Source organism: Molothrus aeneus, chromosome 2 (genome assembly GCF_037042795.1).
Source record: "Molothrus aeneus isolate 106 chromosome 2, BPBGC_Maene_1.0, whole genome shotgun sequence".
Classification (NCBI taxonomy): Eukaryota; Metazoa; Chordata; class Aves; order Passeriformes; family Icteridae; genus Molothrus; species Molothrus aeneus.
The window spans coordinates 88,191,804-88,219,653 of record NC_089647.1 but is presented as its reverse complement, the minus strand read 5'-3'; the positions used below and the strand labels follow the sequence as shown (position 1 = coordinate 88,219,653).

General features: G+C 36.4%; 1 long non-coding RNA gene across 1 annotated transcript in view; it reads right to left on the bottom strand.

The window, feature by feature from the left end:
- Positions 1 to 27,850, bottom strand: part of LOC136553606 (uncharacterized) — a 105,022-nt gene that overhangs the window by 42,507 nt on the left and 34,665 nt on the right. Inside the window, exon 3 of the long non-coding RNA XR_010783189.1 lies at positions 23,580 to 23,634. This is a non-coding gene — a long non-coding RNA (uncharacterized lncRNA). The remainder of the gene's footprint in view (positions 1 to 23,579; positions 23,635 to 27,850) is intronic.

Sequence of the window (27,850 nt, the reverse complement as noted above, 5' to 3'; positions counted from 1 at the left end):
TAAAGGTTAAAGGTCTTAAGATTCAATTCCACTTTCTCCAGTGCATTCAAAAATTAGCTTTCCTCTTATATTCTGTAGTTTAGAAACCTGATATGTAACTCATGCTGAACCTAGTCTCTGTCTTCCCCACTTAGGAGGTTTCCTTCTCATTAATTATTTGTACTAGTACAGCTTTACCTCACAAAATCCCAAGATTCCTGGGGATTTTTTCCCATCCATATCTCTGTAGCAGGTGCACCATAAACTGCTGCAGGAATTCCTTGTCACTTTCTAGGGACCCTTCATGCATCTATCTTTCGGGAAGCAGGAAAGATGATCATAACTCCTTTCTTGCTCATGGAAGGGAATAGAGAACTGAATTCTGAGATGCTACATTAATTTAATTCTTTTCTGGTCTTAATTTTTTGCTTCCCTCCTTTGAGAATAATATCAGTTCCCTAAAAGAAAGAGGATGGGGGAAGCCTGGTTTCTTTGAGGACCACCACTTTGAATGCTTTGGTGCTGGAGCATGAGGAAGTGAATGAGGCTGATGGACAGGGGAGAACAGAATTTTTGAGGATGTAGGGGTTTTTTAAATCATCAACAGTATAATTTGAACAATACTCACCCAGGAAAGAAACAAGTCACTTAGAAAAGTGAGGCAAGGAGACTGATAACTAGGTTACTTTGGTCAGTTCTACAGCAGAAAGAGTGTATAATCTGAGAGAAAAAAAAAGTCCCGTGCACATTCTCTCTATTCCTTTTAAAAACCAAAAATAATCCAGTGTGAAGGCAGATAACTAATCAATACCACTGCCCATCAAATATCTCCAAAAACAGTAAACACCAGCTGTAGCTCAGTTAAAACTGACAGCTCATGAAGGACAAACTTTAGTTCAGAGCTGAATTTCTAGTGAGGGCCCTTTAAATTATTTTAAAGTAATTTTAATTGCAGAAATCAAAATGTTAAGTAACACAGAGAATAGCAGGAAAGAAATGAATACATTACAAGGAATAATCTAGTATTCTTTATTATTGAACTCCATAGTTCAAAGATAGGTAATCTTTTCACAGCTATGAAACCATTCTGTATGCATAAAAGACCTTTAAAAAGGGATCCAAAGTAAAAATTTGGATGCAGTTTAAAGAACCCATGAGACTAGGGAAGCCCCCAGGTACCACAAAGACTTTTCTTTTTCTTGTACTCTCTTCTTCTATGAATAAATGAAAGAATGAACATTTCTTTTCATTCTTTTCTCTCTCACAGAAGCTCAGGTCTTATACCCTAACCTTTCCAGCTGCCACCTTGTACACTATACAAGTGTTGTCTTCTCTTCTTATTCCTCTGTCTGAAATCATAAAGGGTGGCCTTGTTTTCCTTGAGCCTTGAAATATGGCTTATGGTCCCGTTGTGCTCTACCTACTACACTCCTTTTTCTCATATGGCTTTCCTGACACTAGCCAACCCTTCGATCAGAAAGCCAACCAGATGGGTAGCTAACTATATACTGGGGGAGAATGTGAAGATTCTGAAATTTCACATGTCGGAATGAGTTAAAAGAACTATCAGATCCTTCTGCCTTGCGTCAGAATACAGAAGCAGATGCTGAAATGTTAGTAATTGAACAGCTTTTTAAAAGACAAGGGAAAAAAAATCAGTGGAATGAGTTAATTAGATAATGAAGGGGATAGATTGAGTAATTAATTCAGGTTACATAAAGCATTTGAGACTACTGTGTAGAAAACTCATTGAGAAAGGTCCATGAGGGGCTTGAATGTTCTCCCCCTCCTTCTCCTGACATTTCTGCCTCTTTAATGTGAAATCGTTTCTGAAAAATGCTCCCAAAATTTTTGATAGAACTCAATATGTAGTCATCAGTGAGTACAGAATTTTTTCCTGCTTCTGAACAAATGTTTAAGCCATTTGCTTTGGCAAGAAGGGTGAAAGATCTTGTATTAGATATGTGCAGATTAAGCTTCTTGATAAGAATTCTGCCATGGGAATACACCTGGGGATCAGTGCCAGAAAAGAGGATGTATTTCTGTTACAGATGAAAGAGGTGCACAAATCTTATGTGCACACATGCTAGCCAAGATGGAGTGGTTTTTATCTCACATAATACTAATTACTTTTAGTTAAACTTCTGTCATGTGTATCCATTTTATCTTTCATAGGATGACCTAAATTGTTAACAAGCAGGATCCAAACTTTTAATGGATTAGAATTAGATCTGCAAAAAAGATGGTAGAGTCTGAATACTTGTCACCTGATGTCACCATACCAGCAAACTTCCCAGAACGCGAGACCAAATGGTCTCTGGAGATCCAACCTTAGCAGGTCCATAACTGCATATGACAGCTACACTGCTCAATGGAATTGCTGATGTTGAAAAGGACCTCTAGGATCATTCAATCCAACTTAGTAAACCCAGAACAACCAAGTCCACCACTAAACCATGTGCCACAGTGTCACATTCACATTTCTTGAACACTTTCCAGGCATGGTGACTCAAACACTTCCCTTGGCATGCTGTTCCAAAGCCTGGCAACCCTTTTCATGAAGAAATTATTCCTAATTCTCAGTCTATATCTCCTCAAGCACAGAATAAGTCCATTTCTTTTCATCTTTGTGCTTATCACTTAGGATAAGAAATCAAACCCTACCTGTCTGTAACTTCCTTTCAGGTAGTTGTAGAGAGCAGTAACTTCCAATCTCAGACTTCTTTTCTCCAGAATAAAGAACCTCAGCTCCCTCAACCTCTCCTCACAGGACTTGTGCTCCAGACCTACACCTGCTCTGCTGCCTTTCTCTGGACAGGCTGCAGTACCTCAGTGTGTTTGGGGCAGTGAGTGTCACAAAACTGAGCACAGGATTGGAGGTGTGGCACCACCATTGCCGAGTACAGAGGAACAATCATACCCTCATCCTAATGGCCACACTATTTTCAACACAGGCCAGGATTCCAGTGGCTTTTGTCCATCTGGGCTGGCTCATGTTCAGTGGCTGAAAACCAGCACTCTCAGATCCTTTTCCAACAGGCATCTTTCCAGTCATTCTGTCCCAGGCCTGTAGCACGGCCTAGGGTTGTTGTGACCCAAGTTAAGGGTCCAACACCTGGCCTTCTTGAACCTCATACAACTTGTGGTAGCCCATCCATCCAGATCCCTCTGCAGAGCCTTCCCGCCCTCTTGCAGATCAACAGTCCTACCCAGCCTGAAGTCATCTGCAACTGACTGATGGTGCACTCAATCATCTCACCCAGATCATTGCTAAGTTTATTAAACAGGACTGGCCTCAAAACTGAGCCCTAAGGTACACCACTAGTGACCAGCTGCCATCTCATCCCATGGGGAACCTTTCCTCACCATCTGTGTCATGTAGTTCCCTACCACACACTCCAGGAACCTCATAGAATTCTTCCTCTCTACTGTGTTACATTTCCAGAAAATATCTGGGAAATTGAAGTCCCTCATGAGAAGAATTAGCAGTTGTGAGAGACCTTCTTATAGAATACTTTTTCTGTCTTTTCAGTCTTCTTGGGCAGTCTATAATAGACTTCCTTCCAGGATCTCTGTTGTGTTTGCCTTTCCTTTGATTCTTACCCACAAACACTCAATCCTGTCATCACCATCATCTAGCTCTAAACAGTCATAACACTCTTTAACGCACAGGACTACTCCACAACCTTTCATTCCTTGCCTGTCCCTTCTGAACAGTTTACCGTCATCCATTTCGGCACTCCAGTTGTGCAACTCTTCTACTATATCACAGTGATGGCAACTGTGTAATGGTCTTCCTGCTATGCAATCGCTTCCAGCTCCTTGTGTTTGTGTGCTGTCCTCTGTGAATTCGTGTAGATGTGCTTCACTTAGGTTATCAATCCTGCTGCCTTTTTGGTTGGAGAAGCTCCTACTCCTGCACAAGCATTATCAGGTTCTTCTGTGGTTTTGAACACTTGAATAAACCTTGCATCCTTACTGCTGCATCAAGAACCCTATACTTTTTAGAAGAGTAGAACTGAAAGTTCAGACATCCAGAGATTACAGGAAATAATGAAGGGACTCTGTGGGAGAAGCCTACCACATTATCTTCAAACAGTAGAGTCTAAATCCACAAAAGATTTTATACAAGATTTAAGTGTTTTAGAGCAATTGGTTATTCTTATGGGTACAGTCCCCTGAAGTTTCCAGGTGTCATTGTTTTCATTAGGTCAGTTCTGGAGAATGTTAATGACTGAATGTCTCCTATCTTAACAGCACTGAGAATCCTGGGAATCACCTCATTCTAGGTTTGACTAGGCTTGAGCTTTTATATCTGCTTAAATGGGATGCTTAGTCATGTCAAAACAGGAACATTGAAATAGAAGTTGCACAGAACCAGCTAGAGAATTCAGAGGGGTTAGGTGCCTCTGCACATCAGAGGAAAGGATGCCCAGCCAGAGCACTTGATGCTTATTTAGTTTTTTCCTCTTCTGACCTTGTGGCTATCAGGGGATCTCCTCCTTAGGAAGTTATAAATATCATGCAATAATTAACTTTGCAAGAATCCTAGAATCATATAGCTGTAGAATCATTAAGTTTGGAAAAGGCCTCTAAGATTACTGAGGCCAATCATTATCTCAATCTCTTCTGTCACAGCTGTTTTAAAGATATTTAAGTATTCCCTGGATCAAAAAGAAAGAGGCTGATGCTTTAACACAGTAGCTAGAGCATTTATGTCCTTGGACACTCAACACATCACTTCCCCTCATGGGAGCTACTTAATCATCAGACAAGTGAGTTCAGATTCTTCTTATTCTAGAATTTGGTTATTTCAAATGCCCAGTCTCCTGTGTAGGAGCTTAAAGCACTACCCTCAGCAAAATGAGGCAGGAATGGCACCACCATCAAAACATTACGTAAAAAATCCCATTAACTGTTGACATGGTTCCAGATTACACTGCCTTAATAGATGTGTGTGTTGCCCTGTAAAACAGACACTAGTCTTGTATTCCATAAAAGAGGATAGGCATATTTTTAAAATGCCTCTCTCTTCTACTGACCAGCATAGGCCATTCCCTGATTAGCATGTTTGCTTTGCAGATCCCATATGTAGAAATCTTCTTCCTTTTACAGAAGTTAAACAGCATTTTTTACTTTTACATCTGTTACTTTGGAACATATTAAATTGATTTGCAGAATATACTCAAAAAATGAGAGAGAAATATTTGAAAACAGCTGATTATAACATATTTCATTACACAGGACCCTGCATACTAGTATGTGTTAGAAAAGTGACCACTGACTATGGGGTGAGATGTAGAAGTCCACTTAATGCATATACATTAAATCTTCAGTAACAGGGATATACCGGTTCATGTAATTGAAACAAGCAAACAAAATTTAACACCAGGATATCTGAACTAATTTTTTTACCTTTTTACAAGTAGAAGCCCTTTGAAGTTGTCAGCCACCACAAAGTGTTGGTGAAGGTTACCTCCACCTAATGTGTGCATCGTAAAGTTAAATATTCTATTTGTGCAGAAACAACTGGTTAAGAAACAAATTATATCTTGTATGATAAATCAGTTCTTCAAAATCACATTCTTTTGTATGAATCTCAAAGCAGGAGCTTTAAAATTCAGATACCACACAGATGCCAAGAAACCAAAGAAAACCATTCTTCATATGACTTCACTGTGATAATGACCAAAACAGTGGCAGCAAAACTATTACAGATGAGCTGCACTGAATGTGATATGAGTTAAATATCTGAAGTACAATTCATCAACAATGCATAAATAAGTAGGAATAGACAAAGAGTAAAGTAAAAAATATATACTTTGTTCTAGCAAAGCATTTAGTAACTTTCCATAACCCATTTCATTTTTCCACTTATTTTTGAGCCAAATATTCAAGACTTAGTTGAAACTGAAGATAATGTTAACACTTTGTCAAGCATTTGAATCACTTCCAGTATATTGTAGTATAATCCGCTGTCCACAAACATCCCCTTCATTATTGCCTAATTACATGCAAATTTCATAAAATGAATGAGTTTTAAGTACTTGTCAATCTGTCATCCTAGTAACCACTGAAACATTTTGACTGCTAGATAAATAATCAGCAATAATCACACTATGCAAATTTGATATTTTCTGTACAATTATCTGAAACCATAAATAACTGGACACAAAGACATTTGGCATTCTCTCAGAAAGACTTGACCTACAGGCTTTTTTATTCCAAACAAACATGCCAGCAGAATTTTTAAATTTCTGCCTAGCTAAATGTGACCAGTAGAAAAAAATTATAAACATTTAGTGTATTAATATTTTATTACAATCTGGGAAATGTTTCTTTCTTTTGCTTTATTAAGAAAAAAAAAAGATTAACAGCATGGTTTTTTCTCAATTATTCTTACTTCCACAATTTTATTTCTTTAGTTATTTGCTTTTCATCTGCAATTATCAAAACATGTTTTGGTTTTTGCTTGATATTTTTCAAGTAAAAAGCAAATGAAGTGTTATGTATTGTTGACTTTTAATATTCCTCCTCTCTGTACTTGTAGATCTTCTATAGTGTTCCCAACAATGATTCATTTTGACATTTCTAATGCACTGCAGGCACTTCAGCAGAACCAGTACCAGGAGGCTAATTATCAGGATTATAGACAAGCTCAGAAATACAGAAACAGTGAATGCAGGTGAAATTGTGGAGTCCGAAACTAATTTTGTTTCCTGTGTGCTCTGGGGGTTTCATATGTATGTCGGTGCACATATATGTACATATGCAGCTGGTTGTGTGTATTTTATGAGTGTGTTTTAAACCCTTAAATGTTGGCTCAGAATCTGATGTTTTCCTATAAACAGTAATATAGCTCTCAAGAACACAAACAAATAAGAAAGAGGTTTTTCATTTTACCAGCTTCCAATAAACTACCAAGTTTATTCTGAGATAAATATTTCCACTAATGTTTATCACTGAAACAGTACAAAGGATAGATCATAGGAAGATATTAATTTATAAATTAATGCATGTTAATTAAAGTTGCATCATTTTGTGAAAGAATACTTAGTTCTGACCTATTTGTCACTGAAGGGCAGGAATCTGCACAATGATAGCATAAAATTTCTTATATAGGGCTTAATCTCATCCTTTTGTTCTTTAAACTTTCCACAGCTAAGATATTTATTTATACAGAATTATTTACTGGATGAATTTCAGCAATTTTGAGATCTCAAACCGTCCTTGGACAGGGGCTAGTTTCACTAACACACATACAGGAAATAAAAATAATCAAAGATTTATACTAAACAGAAGAGACTTGTCAAAATCAATATTGAAATTACACAATTAATATGACTACAGGAATTTTGGATTTTTTAAAAATTAGAATGTAAAGTACAAAACACTGATGGGTGAACATTCATGCTATACTACTTGCATTCTGCAAAGCAAAAATTATGAAGACTTCAAGTTATTGACCTATTAAAGGAATCATGGTTTACTGCAGAAATATGAGAACTATTTAAAATAATGAACAAGTGTGGGGATATCACAATTTGCTCATGAATCATTCATGAACTGCAAAAAACATACTGAAAATCATCAGGTGTATGGTGCTTTTTGAAGTATTTACTTACCTACAGAGAAGCATGCCAAAGTGTTAATAGATCAATGGTTTATTTTTCAATATCTGATTATATATTTCAAGAGGACCTTTTCACATATTTGCTTACCACAGGTAAGAAATTAACAGAAAAATTATCTGAATACAAGAATGAGCATCCCACTTTTTATGGGCTGATTTCCTTTTAAGAAGTGACTAGGTAATGATAATCTTTAGATAATGGTAATCTTTATTTGTACTTCACACCAAACTTTGGCAAATATGTAATGGTAATGTGTTGTGTTGCACTAAATAGTTATTTAGTTGTTTGCACTGGGTGTTGAAAAAAATGTTATTGGGTCACATTGTGGATGGTATATTCCCCCTCATATGGTTTCTCCCTCACATAACCCCCTGGTTTCTGTATGCCCTGGTGGTCTGTCCCACAGGTGGTCCCTCCCCTTGCCCCTCCCCAATGTTATCCCATTGGCCACAGTCCTCTTTCCCCACCCCCATCACCTGGGGCATAAAACCCTACGGCAGGTGTGGTTCTGTCTCTTTGCTGCCTGGGTGGTTGGTGCCACCAGAAGTGTCCTGTCTCAAGCTAATGAACTGGATACTCGTCTCCACGTGGCAAAGAGCGCTTCTCGTCTTTTACCTTCTGTCTGTGCAATTCCATGTGGGCTTTAGTCCTGAGCAAGCCAGATCTGGATTTATATTAGCCCAGAGAACCACGGATTAATTGCAGTAATGTAACTTCCTGTATATAGGTTCAAAATCACCTCTCTGAAACTCTTTTTCTTATCAGGGATCTTAATGGAATTATTTTCTATCATCTTAGCTATTTGGTATTCACATATTTGAATTCCACAGAGGCACACGGAAATGTGCAGTTGTAAATTGCTTCAAGACTTCCAGAACCAAAAACAAGACCAGCCAATAAATGTGTACCTGCTGGATAAGAAAATATGAAAGGTGTGTAAGGCTGCACTTTCCCAAAATCTGATAACATAAGCAGGAACCAAAATCGTATTTGCATTGTGACTACTTAAAGATTGTACAAACAGAGTAGTCCACACAGCATCCTTTAAATTGTGATTGGTCTAGATTTCCTAATGGCAAAATATATTAGGATTCTGGATCCAAAATATTTTTGTCAATAAAGTCTCTTGTGCCTATTACACATTCCATTTCTTCATTTCTGTGTCTCTGCTTTACATATTCTGTATGATTAAAATAAAGATGATTATTTCAAAAGTAGGTTATAGAGTACTGGAAGTATTGTCATTAGCTGAGTAGAAGAATGGCATCAGGTAAAGAGAGGGGAAAATGCACACAGATAAAGATGAGTGAGCTACAAAAGACAGATGAATTAATTATTTTCAACAGTACAAACATAACAGGAAAGGGTTTTCTCTTTTAAAAATTCCTTCACTGAAAAGGATGTGTTGTTTTGGATGAGGTTAGAGGTTTGTTTTGGGAGGAAAGAAGCATTAAGAATGGCTACTTATTGCCAAATAAGTGCCAAGTCTTACCTACAACAATGACTTCCTTCCTTCCTTCCTTCCTTCCTTCCTTCCTTCCTTCCTTCCTTCCTTCCTTCCTTCCTTCCTTCCTTCCGCCACTTCCGCCACTTCCGCCACTTCCGCCACTTCCGCCACTTCCGCCACTTCCTTCCGCCACTTCCTTCCGCCACTTCCTTCCGCCACTTCCTTCCGCCACTTCCTTCCTTCCTTCCTTCCTTCCTTCCTTCCTTCCTTCCTTCCTTCCTTCCTTCCTTCCTTCCTTCCTTCCTTCCTTCCTTCCTTCCTTCCTTCCTTCCTTCCTTCCTTCCTTCCTTCCTTCCTTCCTTCCTTCCTTCCTTCCTTCCTTCCTTCCTTTTTAGCACCTCTTATTTCCCAATATAGGCTAAGTGAAACCAGTTAAAGCAACTGCATTATCAATACCAATTTGACTTCTCTGACTACGTGTGCACCAAGCTAATAACACACAAGGTTGAACTTGATTCCTTTTGTTGAGAGTATGTAAAGAATTTAGGAGTTCAATTTGTCAAACTTGGTGACTGGACAGAAGTGAGAGATCAGGAAAATTTTAATAAACTCCAATTGCAAAAAGTTTCTGAAAGTTAATTTTTGAAAATTGATTTTTCTGATTTAGTGGGTATAATGACCTCTTTTGCCAGAAAAAATCTTCTCACCCCTTGGACCATAATCTGCGTATACCTGTCAGTTTGTGGCAGAATGTCTTTTACCTTTAAGACTGCTTTGTCTGGCCAGTTCTGACTGATGCCACTAAGTGAAGATATACTGGTCATGCCTTGCACCCCGAACAGAATATATTATTGACTGCTGTGTTGGTAGCTGCACTGATCCTCTCCAAACTGTTGACAGGTTCTAAATCTAAAAGATAATAAGTAATGTAAAAGTTTGAATTTTAAGGTGTTCCCATTCAATCACTGCAACAATTTTAGGAATCAGTTTTGATATTTTTGCTTTAAATATAATCCTCACTGCAACACTTAACTGTAGCATGCATATCCTGTTCAGCTTATGAATTCCCCAATTGCTCCTGTGAGAAATACTTGCTTGTACACATGTTAGTAGATATCTAAGCAGCTCTTCTGAATCACTCTACTGTGATAAGATGCTTCAAGAAAAGCCTTGTGTTGAAGAAGAATCACATGCAATCCTAAGAAATGCAGCATATGCATAGGAAAAGTATGAAAAAAGGAAATTAGTTCCCTGTAGAAGTAGCAGAGGCTTATGGTCAAACTAGAGTAATATGATTTCTTCTCCTTTTCCTTAAATATGCACTATTTTCTCCATCTGGATGAAAACACTGAGCAAAATATAGCTGAGGAAAATGACACCCATTGGACTACAACAGATTTCTCAAATAAAGGAAGGAGAAGAAATCTCATGAAGTCCACCTCATTCCACTTGACCAAGCATACTAGGTCAAGTTCACCTCCAGTTTTAAAAGGGGAGCAAAGTCATGAAAAGACTTAAAAATGAGAAATCATATAAAAAATAATCTTCAATAAAAGGTCCACAACCAGAAAAAAAGCAAAAATTAAAGTCAATTTCTTATGGTCCGCGAGTAAAAGTAAAATCAGATAAGGGATAATTTCCAAATACTTTTTATGATCTTGTTCTGGTGTCAGCATTATATCCAAACTAGTTTTAACTTTGCTAAAGCTAACATTTTGTGTATTGCAAACTATAGCAGCAAACAAAATATATTGCTGTTGAAGTGTTGCTCAATGCAGTACATTAGAAAGGAAACCCAAAATGTTGCAGACAGTAAACATTGCACAGTGGATAACCCCTGTGAAAGCTCTACATGGAAATTTGTGGCAAACACCAGGACCATAAAATGTAGTAATACAGTAACCTGGAAGGCATCAAAAAAAGAAAAAAAAATTAAATAATATATTTACTTTCTTTGGGGAGGTTACAGTTTTGTTGATTAGGCTCAGTGGAGAAGCAAGGCTACAGAAAGCTAAAGAATGGAGACATATTCTAAATGGGCATGCTGCCTCCAGGAATAAAGCCAAGAAAGGTATCCATTGCTGCTTCAAATTCCTGTGCTGGATCCCAGCACAGGAAGAAAAAAAAATCTTTTGTTTCTCTTTGCTTCCATGTGCAGCTTTTGCTTTTTTAAACTGCCTTTGTGTCAATCTGTGAATTTTGCTCCATCCCATTTTCTCCCCTCCCATCCTTGCTAAGGAGGGGACTGACAGAGTGATTTGGTGGACAGCTGGTATCCTGCTGGGTAAACCCATCACGCAAATGTACAGTCAGCTAATGTGGCAATTCTCATATATCTTTTGATGCCAGCACTAAAATTCTACAGACTTTTTTTCCTACCAGATTTAATTCCTTCTTCTAAGATCCCTCAGGCCTTCCCTACATTGTAATTTTTTCGGTGGCCTTTAGGTGTTCTGTCTACACAAAACGATGAAGAATCTAATCATTAAGTAGGATCAGTGCTGGTTATTGGGTTTTTTTTTTATTTTTAAAACTTTTAAAAATGAATTTAAATGAAAAATAAATGCACAGATTCTTTAACAGAACTTGAAATATAGAAATACTTATTACCAAAACAAAATAGCCAAAGTGAATTTATTGTGTTTAGAAACAAACAACTCAGCCAATAACTTAGCAGGGCTCTTTAATAATCATTATTCCTGCTTCAATTCTTTATTTGTTCTAAACTGAGTAGCCCAAATATGTTCTGTACTGTTGATAGTTTATGTTGTGTGAGACTTCTAGTAGATGACAGAGGGAAAATGGCTGGCAAAATGGAAGTGCCAGGAGAGCCACAGTCTGGAGGAGAAAAAAGGGGGAGGTGTGTTCCATATCCATCAGAACCTGTATTGCTTGATTACATCTTGAAATAAACTTGACATAATAAGGCAAAAATCCTTTCTTCTTAGATAAAAAAAAATTCAACAAAATCGACACTTTCTTTAAAATGCCTATTTTGGTGAAGTTTCATGTTTAGTTAAGGAATTTTTTCACCAGAAATCTTTCAAATGATTGTGAGATCCTATATGAAATGGACAATGCCTTAAAAAAAAAAAACCCAACAACTATACTTGTCAAATTCAAGAATTTAAACTGCCAACATTTCCAGAACCAAGCCAGTCATTTCAGTAAGAAAACTTAATTTGGTCAGCTAAAATTTTTCAGTTTGGTGCAGTGAACACCTGCTGCAGTTCACTCACTTCTTCTGCACTGACTATTTCTTGCTCATCCTTCAGTATTGTAAACAAATACAGATGCTAACAATGCATGAAAAATCCTGATTTCCAATCTGCTACTCCCTGCCTTAAGAAAATATTTTTTGCTTGGGAAGAAACTTGATGAGGAAATCACACCCTGAGCTACAGGCTTATATGGGGGCATTCATATGTACTTGCGTGAGAAGTGCAGTACAGCCCCTCAGCACTTAAGAGCTGTGAGGAAATAAAAGCCACCCAGTATGAACATGGTCTTCAGAAAACTTCATCATAACCTAACAAGCCTGACCCTTTTCTCTCAATTTGTCCCTTTTCCTCTGAACTGGATTTCAGGCAGTTTTCTGAAAACTTGGAAATAATAGTTGGGGTTTTTTTTTAGCAGAAATACTGTAAATAATCTGGTCAACAAATCATTAAAACTGAAATTTGCAAAATATTGCAGGGTGAAGTAAGACATCTGTCCTTGAAGTGTTTTCAGCCCAACTGGTTTTATGCTAAAAGAAGACAATGGCATGGTCATAGCAGTTTAAAATAAAGTTCTCCAGGAAATTTGAGACAATTTTAATCATAGACTTTCTTTCATCTCCTTGTCATAGTTATGAGTGCTACTAGATATGCACAGTGTTTTAATTTCTGTGGTCTCAAAGCATCATATTTTACAGACTAACTGTTTTATAAAAGGAAAATAATATGCTTTATAAAAATCGAACAATCTACTGAAGTATTTAAATTAACCAATTTTTCCTCTTTTGTTTTGGTGTTACATGCATTTTTTTACAATGCTGTCGTTGTTACTCAATTTCGAAGGTCAGTCTTTTTTGACACTAGTTAGCCTGTGGAGGTAAGTGATATTTAAAGTATAATTCTGTCCATCAGTGTTTCAGAGTGCCAGTATCTTGACATGAATTGCTGTGCATTTATCAGCTGGGATATAGATAGTCCCATTAAGTTATCACAGCATTAGACTCCTCAGGAAGCTTTCCCCATCAGTTAAAATTCTTGAATGAATTTATTTATTGAAAGCATTACATGGGACGATAATTCTTAGCTAAAGTACTTGTATATTGTATGAAGTAAACTATGCCTCAAGTTTTGTGGCCTTTATGAGTCATTATGCACCTGTACCTATTTCTCCTATGCCTTTTCTGCTTGTGCAATGTGTCAGGAAGCAAGATGACAGACATGATGTGCTACTGCCAAATGCTCAAGTGATAGAGATTTACCAACAGAAATTCTGGCCTAGTGACCTCCTACATTGAACTATTGATTCAGAGCAAATAATTTGGTTTCAAGACCTTTCAACTGGTTCTGCACAATTTTTTAGAGGGCAAAGGCAGTGGAAGAGTAATGACATCTAGGACAGTAACACTGTGGCTCCTTTTCTCTGACATGTATTTTCCTCACTGAAGCTGGTGAATGGTTACCATCACTGGGGCCATTCACAGGGATTCAGCACTTCATTTAATGCATTGGGTGACTGCTGCAGTCGAAGTTTTGCGATCTTGATGGATAACCCTTTTTGTTCACATTTAAGTTTTGATTAAATTTTTCATCAAAGATTCAATTTTTGTTTAACCAGTCCACCTTTTGCACCAGTGATTTCCTCTGGCTAGCTCTACTCTTGACAGATTGGGTAGACTTGTTTTATTGCTACTATTGAGGAATATGTTAGGACTTATGGTGGAAGTCTTGGCTAAAAATCAGTGCTGAAATAATTGGCTTGTGATAAGTTGCAGCTTGGTCTTTCTCCACACTGAGGTAAGATACTGGGCTTATGTGCTAGATCTTGCCCAACTAAACACTAGACATCTTTGCACTGAGATCATAACCTTAATAACAGAAAATAATAGTGAAAATACATGAAAACACTGTCCCATGGCTTATATTCAGTTAATTATTTATCCATTGTTTTTCAGTTAATTATTGAGAGATTTCAGTAGGATAAAACCACTGTTACTAGAAATGTAACTAGAAATGTCTAGAATATTATTCACAAAAAGCAGGAAAAATTGTTAACTTATTGTACTAATTTACATAATCTATAGTTTATAAAAAGTCAAAGGAGTATTAATGGCACACACACAAAAAATCTAGAATTTGTATGACTATATGATTCTAAATCAAATAAAAAATTCATTTTCTCTGAATGTAAAAAAGCTAGTGTCTCAAAAACATAAAACAGATTTGTAGTCAATATTTTACATTAATGACCAGGCTGCCTTTTCAATTCAACAGAATCATAAAGATGTCCCTACAAGGCTTGTGACTTGGTATCCTTAAGCAAAATTTTCATTTCTGATTCATAACACAACCAATCAGTGTGATTTTGAAATTCATGTGGGCCAAAATACTTAAACATTTTTTCTCAGAATAGGGTACTAAAATGGATGTAGTCTATCAATAAATGAAAAATAAACTGATTCCTAGTTGAAGCATATGATATTTACAGAATATCTGGCTTCCTTTCAGACCTCAGGTCATTGTTGAACTCACCTCACTGTCGGTGATGCACCACCTTTCTTTCCCTCACATAAATTACTGCTTTTCCATTTTAAAAATCACAGCAGAAAGCCTGCCTTTCTCTTCACTCTCGACCTTCACTACCAAAAACAGTGTCCTGTTACTAAAGAGATACACTAACCTCACCTCCCACAGTCGATAATTAAACAATACATTTTTATTTTTTGGTGCTGGTAATAGGGAAGGTTGTCACAGATTTCATAAGCTAATTAAAGCTCATAAGTACATCTTTCACACAGCTTCCCTTCAAAAGAGATCTAAACACTGTTCCTTGCTGCTAAACCTGTGGGATTTTTCTACTAGAATGGCAGATGAGTTATGTTATCAATCACACAAGGCTCTATTAATTTTATCACAACTCCAATGGCTGTTGACATTAAATGGCACAAATTTGGCCATTGTGGTCCCTGAGGTAGTGCATCTTCACATCCTTTCAAATGGTAATTATATTTTTGACCTTAAAAAAAGGACTGTTTTTATCCCCAGCAAGCCCCCTTTCCCTCCTTCCTGATAGCAGAAGCATTTTCACAGGATCATTTCTCTACCTACACTGTTTGGCTAGTGGGAATTTTCTCCTTTTTTTTTTTTTTTTATTTAACATAAAACAAAAACATCTTTATAAGATTTCAATAGCTATATAGGGGAAGGGTTGCTACACAGTAGTGCTGACGTTAGCTTTCACTGAGATGAAGAGAAGAGATCGCTTGATGATGAAGACATTTCAAGGACACCACTGGTATGGAATAGCTTTCTCTCTCGGTCAGTCAGTGTTTCAGATTGCTTAATTACTGCAAATTCACGCAGGTAACTGTGATGAACACATGGAAAGCCATTAGGAGGTCTCATCTATTGTTTAACTTTGGAGAGAAAAAAAGATAGTTGTTGAAATAGGGAAAGAGTTCTGCTCAAGCTTTTCATAGGATATCACTACCTGGCTGTCACTGGGAACTGTCTAAACCAGTTTTTGTCATCTCCACATTAATATTAGGCATATCATTATTTAAAAATCTTGGTTGTACCAAGGTCATCTGAATTAAAACAGCAGTTTTGTGTCTTTTTGCATAAAATAGATATATTGTACTCTATTTGGATTTACTTGTAGTTCTCCTTAAAATACCTTTTTAAAAAAGTTAGTCTCTCCTCTGTGTCTTTGCATTTAACCAGAAATTAAAGCACTTTTACCCTGAAAAAAACCCGACCCCACACAAGCAGAATGCAGTACATTCTTTACTATTTAAGATGACAGGTGTTTATTGCACCCAAACATAGCTTCACGTTCTCAAAAAAAAGTGTGAATATATGGGATTTTAGTGCCAAATTTTCCCTCAGCTTTTAAACTGAAATTCAATTGAAGTCAGGGATCTAAGGGCAGAATTCAGCCCTTTCATATAAGGGCAGTGGGTGATGAGTATAAGAGAGAGAAAAAAGAAACCTAATATATATGGCATGATGAAGATCAGAAAGTATTGATTCACAGAATGTCTTTATTATAAAATTAGTATCAGAATCCAGACTGGCCATTCCCCCTCAGTTTCCCTCACAGAGGCATCTCTATTTAGACAAAAGGATCTCAGTTTCACTGACTATGGGCTTGTAAGGACTCTGGAGCTATAAAGTGAAAAGGAAAATTTCACTCTTTTCTGAAATGTCATGAAAGTACATAGAGAAAGTAGTGGCTTTTTGGGGGATGATTCTAAAAGTTGCTCTGTTTCTAATGACAAAACCATGATTAGGATATTTTCTAGCCTGTGCTATGGAGATGATTGGCTCAAAGAACCATGATCCTGCCTTTTGAGCACATGTAATTGGATTAATGATTGCAGGTCCAGAAAATGAATGTCAACTATTAGGAAAGCAATAATGTGTTCTCAAAAAACTGGCAACTGTAGCAATCATCAGGAAAGTTAAATCCTGGTTTTACAGGGGTTTGAAAGCAGTCCATCCATGTAGAACCTTCCCATGATAAAAAGTCTACTCTTATCAAAAGCTGCTGCAGCAAGTATTTGTGACTGCAGTGTTACTTCTTCCACAGTAATGCACTGTGAGTTTGCAACTATGATATTCAAGGAAAACTTACCATATATATACAGATATATATATATGTATATGTATGAAACAATGGATTTCACAATTTAAAAAAAACCCCAAAACCAAACAAAGCCAAAATAAACCAAAACAAAAAAGTCAAACACCAAATCCAAACACATATATTTTTATTTCTATTCAGGCTCTACTATAAGTATTTGATGGAAACTTTAAAAATAGATACAAAACTTAATGGGTTTTATTTTGGACTACATATCAACCACTGAAATAAAGCTTGCACCAGTAATTTCCAAGACTTCACAAGATAGCAGAGGCAAATTCATACAGTGGGTAAAGCACTAGGATGATGCTTCAAGAGACTTGACTTTCAGTGCCTTGTTAGCTTACTTTACTCAGAGGCATTTAAACCAGCTCTTCACTTGCCTTTGGTTTCCTCATCCATACAATCTGGTAACGATACTTGGCTTTTCTCCTAAAGCAATCAGAGATCTTGGAAGGTGAAGAAATTTGTATGGACAGTATATATTATTCTAGATATACACTCACCTGACATATGACATCTTTGGCCCTTAAACTTCCATTTATAAGGATCCTTTTCCCAAATGTAGAACCATCCTTTCTCTACTCTGTTGTAATGTGATGAGGGGAAAATTTGCTCCTTACGGTAAAGAGAGTCAAATACGAAATAACAATGAAACAGAATTTAGCTGTAATTGCATGGTAAGAGTCAAAAGGTTTTTTTCTTTCCCCCCCCAGGAAATTGTTTAGTGTCTGTCTTAAGCACGTAGAATATCAGCAGCCCAAAAAGATTCTTACTGTATTCTATTTATGAATTATAGCATTGTTAGCAGCCAGTCAGCAAGGCTGATAGGGCACAGTAAGCTTACATCTTTCAAACTGACCACAACTGTCTATATTTTGGCACTTCTTAAAGATTGTTTCTTGTGTTGTGCATTCTATCACTTTCCTTGGAATGAAAACATTTATTCAGTGTATTCTATAGATGCCTTGAATTCTTTATGATCCGGGTTTAAAGGTATAATTTTGCCTGTAAAACACTAAATAATCGCATTCTACTTATTGTTTCCCAGGAATTCCAACACCTGGAAATGTGGAATTAGTCCGTACCAAGAACTAATTGCTTGACAAATTTCATTAATTTGATCTTAAACCAACAGATGAATTACACAAAGGAAAATAACCATTCAAAACAGACAAATTTTATTATTCCTATATTCATATAATTAATAAAAAACCAAAAAAATCCTAGAAAACAACAAAAACAATTTATTTTTCTTTAAATTTTCAACTTCTAGCCCCAAGCACATTTTTTATTACTAGTGCACAATCCTATAAAAATAGAGCTTTATAAATGAAAACATTGACAGACCCTTAGCGATAGTGGCACTACAGGGAATAGCTATAAACAACATTTTTATTCCTCAAGCATACCTTACCCTTGAAAGTTTACACTAATTACCTAAATGAAAACATTGACAGACCCTTAGCGATAGTGGCACTACAGGGAATAGCTATAAACAACATTTTTATTCCTCAAGCATACCTTACCCTTGAAAGTTTACACTAATTACCTGTAGTTTTGTTAATGTTTTAAGCTGCCCTTCATCTCTCCCATCCAGACACACCACTCAGCTTCCTCAACAGATATATTCAACAGCTTCTGTTCACACCTGACATCAATTTCCTTTGATGTTCACAGTCTAAATGAGAATGCTACAGCAAGCTGTATTTGTGAAGTATACAGGATGCCTTTAAAATGATGGCAGGTATTTTCCTCATTAAAGCAGCCATAACAGATAGTTAGATATGATGCTGTCCCTCACCTTCCTGCTAATTAATGACTATGATTGCAACCCAAATAAGATCAGGCAATTAAATGTGATAACATTTCAGAAGTGAAGAAAACGTACAACAATCTTGGAATAGCTTCCTGTAGATAAATAAAGTTGATCTTAGCAAAATTAACATATAAATGCACCATTCTATCAAAAAATTACAGAAACTAAAGAATGTGGTAATTTTACTTTTAATTGAAACATGCACTACAGTGGAGATTGGAAATATAAGCAAGTCCCATACCTGTTTTGTCATTTCTATTAGCAATAGGATAGTTAGAATTCTTCAAAGGAAGATTTTTGAAAGGATGTCTTTATCACTAAAATATAACCTTGAAAGAATTCTGCATCAAGATGGAGCACTTTTCTTGGTTCTGTTTTCTGCACCTGGGCTCTCTCTAGCAGAGTCAAACACTTGAATGCTCCCTGTCCCAGTGCCTGTACTGGCTATGACTGGGCATTCAGATAAGTGCACAGAAATGTTTAGCAAAGACATCATTACTGTCTAAATCTGCCATCATCAAATTTCAATTCAAGAAATAATGCCTCTGGTAGTGACAGGGGAAAGTTGTGAATCTTGGAACTACAGAATCCTGACCGACTGAAGCGCAGAACTCAGCATTAATCCATATTTCCGCACACTCCAAATGATTTCTGTAGCAGGGCTAATGGTTGATTTACTGATTTGAAAGCTCAAGTGTTTAAGTTAGACTTACAATAAAGCTATAACTTCTATATCTATGAGCCAGTTTTAGTATAAGAGGAGTTGTAACAATAGACTTTTAGGAATAAAAAATGGTCTGACATTTTTCTCCTCCACCTGTGACAGTGTTTTTATGAGTGCCAAGTGCTGGGCAAAATGTGGGAGTTATCATGCCTTCATCTTTTTAGATGATCTGGAGAGCCATGGATTAGATAACAAATAAACCACTAAGAAGAAATGTCCCATTAGAAAGGAAAATATATATGGTAAATACATTCTTCAAGAAAACCTGGGCAAGCATTAAAACAGCTACATATTGATTTTGTCCTCCTCTGGCCTTTAGTCTTTTTTGAGCATATGGAATTCAAAAACATCCAGAATTTCTTCTTTAAAAGGCTCTTCCTGCTGCTAAGCTTGTTCTCCAGCAATGAGTACCCTTCTGCGTGAGAATCTTCTGACTGGCCCACACGGTATCTACAGCTCCTCCACACCCATGGGATGATCCAAAATCACAGCTCAGCCAGTGGCAGGCACGTGCTCTGTCACTAAACCATGCTCCTGAGAGCAGCAAACTGTGATGGATGACCCTGAGAGATCAGTATATTCAGCAAAATCCTTTGCTAGACATAGGGAATCTTATGGGGAGAGCTTGGTACTGCAATGTCACAGGGAATGACAATGTCCCAGGACATTCAGGCCAAGACCACCAAGTATATGTGTCCATATCTTCAGATCTGTGACTACAGACTGTGACAACTGCTGGCCAAAGCCCAGCAGAAGTATACAAGTGAGGAGAGAATTTTTTCCTTTTTGAAATATAGACTGCCTTTAAGTGCAAGGTAAATAGGTAAATTAGATGCGTAAATGAAAGCCTCTTTCCTCTCCGGAGTCAGATTGTATGGGGAGAGTCAGAATTTTGGAGCCAAGAAGAAATATCTAGAGCTGTGTTAAAACTTCACAGATCTGGAAAGGGACAAGGGACAAACTCTAGAAATAGTGTTCTTTGTTGTTATTGCAGCAGTGATGCCTTTGGTCTACATCTTTGTTCCAGTTCCCCATTAAACCTGAAGGTCAGGATCAAGGGGTTAATGCAGGATTTTAATGAAATATTAATTTTCTACTAACTTCACATGCAGTAGTTTAAAATTCTGTGTACAGTTTAGCTTAAGCAGTGGCTGGGGACGTGTTTATATGCAATTAAATGAAAAAGCAGTTTTCCTACCCTTTTTGACCTCTAACATGAAGAAAAATGTAACTGTGTGGCATGCGTTCTTTTTCACTTACACATTCATGATCAAAGGTAAGAATGTTTCTGTGAACTACCTATATATTACTTTGTCAAATTCTTCAAGTTGTTGGATTTTTTTTGAAAGGAAAAACTTATTAAAAATACACTAACATTCAGTTTAGGTTTAGTTAACTACTTTTTCCCTCTCCCCTTGGTCTAACAATGATGAAGAAGTGAGCATTCAAAAGGTGAGATCGAATTATAAGAGCATAAATCTTGTGAGAACTTTTAGTGATGTAAGGCATAAGTGACATCATAAGTCAAAGCTATGCTGCCATAGACCCTGTCGCTATGACCAGAGATGAAAGAATTTGCAAGGCAATACAAAGATGGCTAGAGTCTATGGCAACAGTTTAAATCTTTGAAATCAAAAGGTTGTCCTACAACTAGAATGCTAAGCTCAAAAAAATTTTGTCAAAAATAAGAGGTAGATGATCCTTAAGATGGCTCACTGGAGCTATAATAAGATTAACATTTTTACTCTGAAGCAAGTGTTATTATCAAAACATATTCAAGATTGAAAACCAGCAGATTTTGATTTTTCTTGCTCCTTTCTAGTCAATACAGACCTATATCTGTCCATTTAGTTATGCACCTTAAATTTTCATCCAGTCCCTTGGCCTTACATTATGTTATGATGGAAGCATTGCAACCCTTTTTTCTAATCTGGAAATCTGGTGTCTGTGTTTCAGACATAGAAGATCAGGGTTCTGAATATCAGGTTTGACCCTAACACTACCCATTCCCAGTAATGAACATTTTCCTGTGTCATCACTCAAAAACTATTTTCAATTTAAATGTCTTCCAGTCTTGTTTCTCTCACCTCCATATTTAAATTTAGGGCCTCTTGTGGAGAGTGTCAGACCTCTCCATACTTTCCAAAAGATATCAGCCATTACTACTCTTCAATACGATATTAATTCAATTATTTTTATATTTTCCCCCAAGACTTTTATGCTTTCCCCATTCCATCCACAACCCACAGGAAAAACTTCTCTTAGCAGTAAATATCCCCACAAAATTTGTCTGCTTTCCACATGACGTTTGCCAAACAAAGAGAAATAATCAGTATATTCCTAAGTTGTGCATACCTGTGATGCTAATCAAAATACTTTTATTGCTAACCAGCATTCATTTTGTTCATTGGTCATGTTCACAAACTTGTCTCCAACAAGAGAAGCAGAGCTGACCAAGGATTTAGGTATCACTACTTAATAACTTTTAATCCTCTAAACTGAAAATTGAGTAGGATTTACTTTAGATATTATTACAGATCTTGTTAAAAATTTCAGTGATCATCTGAGGTAAAACTTACCAAAGTTTAGAATAAAACCAGCACCATAAAGACAGACTTCTGGATATAACAGTTATGGTTGAACAGTGGGAAGGGAAAAAACCTTACTCAGTAAGAACAATAGTACTAGCTCCAATATGTCCTAGAAGTTTAAGCTGAAGCATTTTAAGATTTATGAGAGCAATAGAAACTTTCTTACTTCTGACATAAAGGTGGTGATATTAACTGAAAACCAAAAAACTGTTATATGTTGAAAAGGAAATTCTAGAGTAATGGCCACAAACTGGTGTGCATGTTTGAAATAATTAAGTATTTTTTATCAATATTACAGGTGCAACTTTGAGTATCATTTAACTCTGATGAAAGAACAACTTGAAGCAGAGATGAAATCAGTGAAAATACACTTGTATAAAATTAACACTAGGTGACAATGAAATCCAAGAGGACTTACCATTGGAATTTCAAGGAAGAGGTATATCAAATTTTTACAGTTTTATTTTTGATTTGAGTTACTTCTGAGACTCTTTCTTGAGGTTTGCTGAATAAAGTTAAGTAACTGACCAAATATTTTAATATTAAGACCAAAATATTTTAATATTATAATTTCACAAACTCATTACAAGTTGTTTCTTTTAATATTGAACACTTGATTATTTTTAGACAGACTTTTCTCTTCAGCTTAGATTTGCCAGCTAAGTAGCAAATTAACCATAGGCATGACCCTAATGAATTCACCATAATTATGCTCATTGTTTAGTTCTAGAATGTTTATTTCTGCATTCCATGAAAAAATTAAACTGATGTCATATCCTTATCTTGTTTGTCAATTTTATATCAATCCTCTAAGCTTTCTCACCTTATTTTTGCCAAACACAGATCATCTTTCTGATGGCTTTATAACTGTTTGAGTTTTTTTCTTAGTCAGAAAAGGAAAGCTGCTGGTAACTATCCAGTTTTGGACCCTTGTAATATTTTTGTTATATCTCTTTTAAGTACTGTTAATGCAACTTCATACGCAGATCAGAACTGAGCTGGATAAAACTGAGACTTAAATTTTTTATGCTGATATTTTTTACTCATCCAAAACAGGGCGTTTTTCCAAAGAGTTACTTTAAAACCATGTCCCAGGACACGCTGGCCCAGGGACAAGACCACTGAGCAACTAACTTGCTGTGGGGAATATCCTGGTTTTCTCTAGGTAGGGCTCAAGTTTAACTGTTTAATTGCCTGTGACTGCTGCATATAATGTAAGAGGATTTTACAGCCAGCCTGATTTCCCAAAGCCACAACTTTAAAGGAGTTACAAACTGGCATTCAAACATGACTGAGTTATAGTCATGCCAGCCAAATCAGAAACACTGCAAGAATAGTCTCTTGTAGTATGTCAGTTTTCCATGGAAGAGATTTATCTGCTCTACTAAGAAGTAAGACAACCATGAAAAACAGCAAACTTGAGAAAGTTAATAAAACTTTTTTTAAAATCTCAGAAGGGGTTTCAGTCAACATCAATGTAAAAGAAGGTTTAGGTTACAGCCTGTTTTTTTCGTCTTGACCTTACCCATAAAATCTTCGGTGATGGCCCAGACCGAGAAGTGTTTATATGTCTTCAGGGGCTGAAAGGATATGCAAAGGGAATTATTAGAGCTTTTCTGAAACACAGGGATAGTGTAAGCACACTAAACCCATCCCAGGAAAGAACTTATAGCTGGATCTGATGGTCTTCTTGTCCTATGAAAAGTTTGTATAATTTGGAGAGAGATCCACTATATTCTCCAACAAAATCAAGCACCATAACAGCCACTTTGAAAGACTGTACTTTTTCATTTCAATTGGGTCTAGAGTGCTTGGTTGAAAATTTTCCCCCAAAGAGTTCTTCTTAACACTTCAGCAAACTGATATTTGTGCAGAGTCCTTTGCTATTGTACAATAACTATCAGGCTAAATTCCAAAAACTAATGCCTGCCTTAGCTATAACCAATACATGCTAGTATTCAGAAATATTCTCTTCAGTATCTTTTCTCCTTTAGTGAGTCTTGAAATCCAGTTCCCCAAAGGAACTCTTCTGGACACAGTACCTTTTCTCTCCTGAGTTAAAAAAGAATCCTTTCTGTTTCTATGACAAACATAGATAAGAATACTACAACAAAGAGTGTACAAGGGTCTTCTGCAGTACCATGTTTTCGGTAGTTTAGGGTAGTACAGCTCATATAAATGCACAGACCTTGCAGGAGATGTCCTAAGGATTACATATTGTGGTTCCTCCTCTGCTATGTTTGTTCATTCACCTGTTTTATTATTAGCAAGAATTTTTCCCGTTACATATCTGCCGTCCATATCCTGTCATATGACCAGGTCATGCTGTCCTCTGAACACAAAGAAAGGGTCCTTTGCAAGTCATCAAATATGTCCTTTTCATGTGAGCTGCAACAAGGTTCAAAAAGCTTCAGGGTGTTGTTCTGCTTCGTGATGTCTCCACATCTCCTTTATGACGTGGCCCACAGGGGAAGAAGGCATCATGAAAGGAAGCTGCCAAATAATTCACAGGTGTGAATGACCACAGGTGATGGATGAATTGAGCCAGGGACTCTGTTGGACCCCGGCCTTCTTAGGCATGAGATGTGGTAACAATTTTTTTATGATAGTGTATTGTTTAAGAATTAAAATTGCTATTTTATCTTCCTAAAACACTACTTTTTTGGTGCTGTTTACAGTATTTTGCCCTAACCAGCTCTGGACCTGGAGCTTGACAGGATTTTAGTCCCATTACCAGGCTTTCCTCATATTTCACTCCGTCCTCAATAAAAACTATATTTTGAAAACCATCTCTTGGGCTTATGAAAGATATCTGTCAGCAGACATCAAAGTAATGCAAAGATGAATATTTTATCATTTATTTTATAAAGGAGGAGACTAAGGCACAAAAAGACCCAGAAATATGGCTATGGTCAACCATCAGAAAAGCTAAAAAGAGGGCCTGGATCACCAGTCTCGTTCCTCCTCCCTAGACATGGATACTTTTTAAAGTTATAATATTCACAAAATCTCCTTTGTGGTTATTTATTGTCTTGAATGACATAGCTATCTCCTTTTTTAAAAACCTGTTTTTTAACAAAACAGGTTAAAGACCACTGTCAGCAGAAATGATATCTTACCCTTATGTAGTGCCACAAAGAGTTTCAGAAAATAGAGATGAGACTGAGAGTAGGTTATCTGATTAATTTTGCCAAGCACATATCGAGCATAAAAAAGTATTCTATGCCTCAAGCAGTGTAGTACAAATGTCCCAATTAGATGCATGACTGATTTTGATTTGGCTCATTATTTATGCAGAACATTGGCTACTGGCTTATTGTCTTACTAAGTTCTGCAATATGACCCTTAATAGAGATTGTGTCTAATACTAGGAACACAAATTCATTTTTCTAAAGGCTGCATATATCATTATTATTAAGACTATTATTGTTAATATTATTATTATTAAAATAAAAATAGTATGTATTATAATAATCTGTTATCTATTTTTTCCCTGATAGTGACAGAGATCTGAGATAGAAGAGAAATAATTCCAATATCTTGAAAATATATGCATGTGAATTCATTCTTCATGCATTGTTTTCATTAAACTTCAGCTGCCCAGGAATTAGAACTGGAAGACTATACCTAAAATGGGCTTTATAGTGAGTAGTGGAAAAGATACTATTCTGAAAAGTAACTCATATATCAGGAAATAAACTCTAAGACACGTCAGAAAATTTATGTCCTGGAAGCAATCCGTTTGTTCTATTGGTGATAATGGCCCTGAATCCAAAATTTGAAGATCCCCAGTTTGGGATCCTCAAATTTTGACTGCCTTCATCCAAACATTTGAAATCTGTCCCAAGAGACTCCATGAGACTTTGAGCTCTCATGTTTAAATAAAATCTTTTAAAGCCAACTTTTAGATGGCTTTCATGAAGTAGTGAAAGTTGTCTCTAGAAGAAAATGTTTTCAAAATGTTTTAAGTGAAGCTAAATCTCTACTGAAAGCTATGTTCACTCTCTTCTTCTTGGTTTACTCTGCAGTTTTTCCTTAGATCATCAGTTTCTCCAGGTAACATTTTCTGCTGCTATATGGTCATGTTCAGTGCAAGCCTTTGAAACCTCTGCAGGATAATGCACAAATACATTCCTGCCGACTCCCACTTGTCAGTTTCAGAAATGTAGAGCATCAAATCTCCATCACTAATGGAGCCATAGGACATGCAAGGAGATAGAATTGTGAGGCTTCTTCAGTGAAAGCAAGGGAATTTTTAAAAGAAATTAGATGGGTAATTAACTGCCTGTCTCATTAAGAACACATATGGTTAGCCACCTGAGATGCTGGAATTTTAAAAGCTAGTGCTGGAGCAGAAGAAAACCTCAGGATAAAGTCCAATATAGTTAATGGGACTATGGAACAACCAGATGGAGCTCACAACTCTTTTCAACCACATTTTTCTAATACATGAATAAATGAACTCTTTATTGAGAGTGTACTTGAAGCACCACAGTTTAAGATAGCATGGAATAACAGTCTAGGAGGGCATTATTTCAGAGTTTGTATTAAGACCACAGATTGAACTTCAGCCAGCACAGTTCCAATTTTGCACACAAACCTTTTAGAAGTTACCCTTCTTAACCTAGGCAGGAGGTATTGTTCAGCAAATTGATCTAATGTGTGGTTTAGAATAATGAACACATCTAAGAAAATTAGGGACTTTTGAGAAGCAATTCATGAGTGTAGAAACATGATCCATTGCAATGAATTTTTTTTCTCTCATTTAGGTAAAATTCATTTCAATAATAAGGAACACTAATAAAAAGGAAGAAACAATTCTACATTAAGTGGCTCAGACAAGATTTATCTCCCATTACCTTCAGTAATTGTGTTCATTTGGGTCTAACTAGTATTTTTAACACATAGTTCTGAAAAAATACTTTGAAACATTAAGAAGTCATCAAAATTAAGGAAATTCATAATAAATGTGCTATATATGTATAGCAACATAAGCAACAAAGCTCATAAATGTTAGTTTCAAATATCAAGCTTTGGACTCTCATGCATTTATGATGTGCAAATTTGACTGGATTTTCCCTAGTGTGGAGGTTCCTGGTAGTACATGCTGGCATGATCTCTCTGGTACCTAATTAGGATTTATCTTGAGATTCAGAATATTTTTCAGTGAGGATGTTAAAAAAAGGAAATTCACTTCTACCCAGCCATTAAATTTGGTTAAAATTGGCCAGCAGGTACAAAAAGTAGTGAGAGAGATGCATACATGCACAAGGGAGTTAAGTAGTGTTATGTAACTATTACTCCTTTATGAGCCAGGGTAAAGGTGGTTATCTCATCCTAAAAATTAATTTATTTTAAAAATTGAACTCAAATGCAAAACCTCCCAAAATTTTAGATCTCTGGAGCTACTACAAAATTATCTTCATACTTTGTGTGGGGAATCTGGTACTCATAAAAGAATGTTAAAAAAACCCTTAATTTTAATTTACAGTCCATCAGTCATCTCATATTAAGGAAAGATCTTTAATCCATTCTATTCTGCACCTTTCTGTTACTCATCACCATCCATAATGTAAAAATATCTTCTTAGAATCGAGCTAAGATGAATAACGCTCTTCTCGGGAATAATTCTAAAGCAGCAGGTGCTCATGTTTTGTTAAAAAAGTGATAATAGCTCAGAATTCCATATTGTACATGGGTTTTTGACTTACTCAAGGTATCTTCAACCTTTATTCATATAAAACAGTGAGATATGTAGGACAAACAGCTACTCTCCAGAGAATCAAAAATATCAAG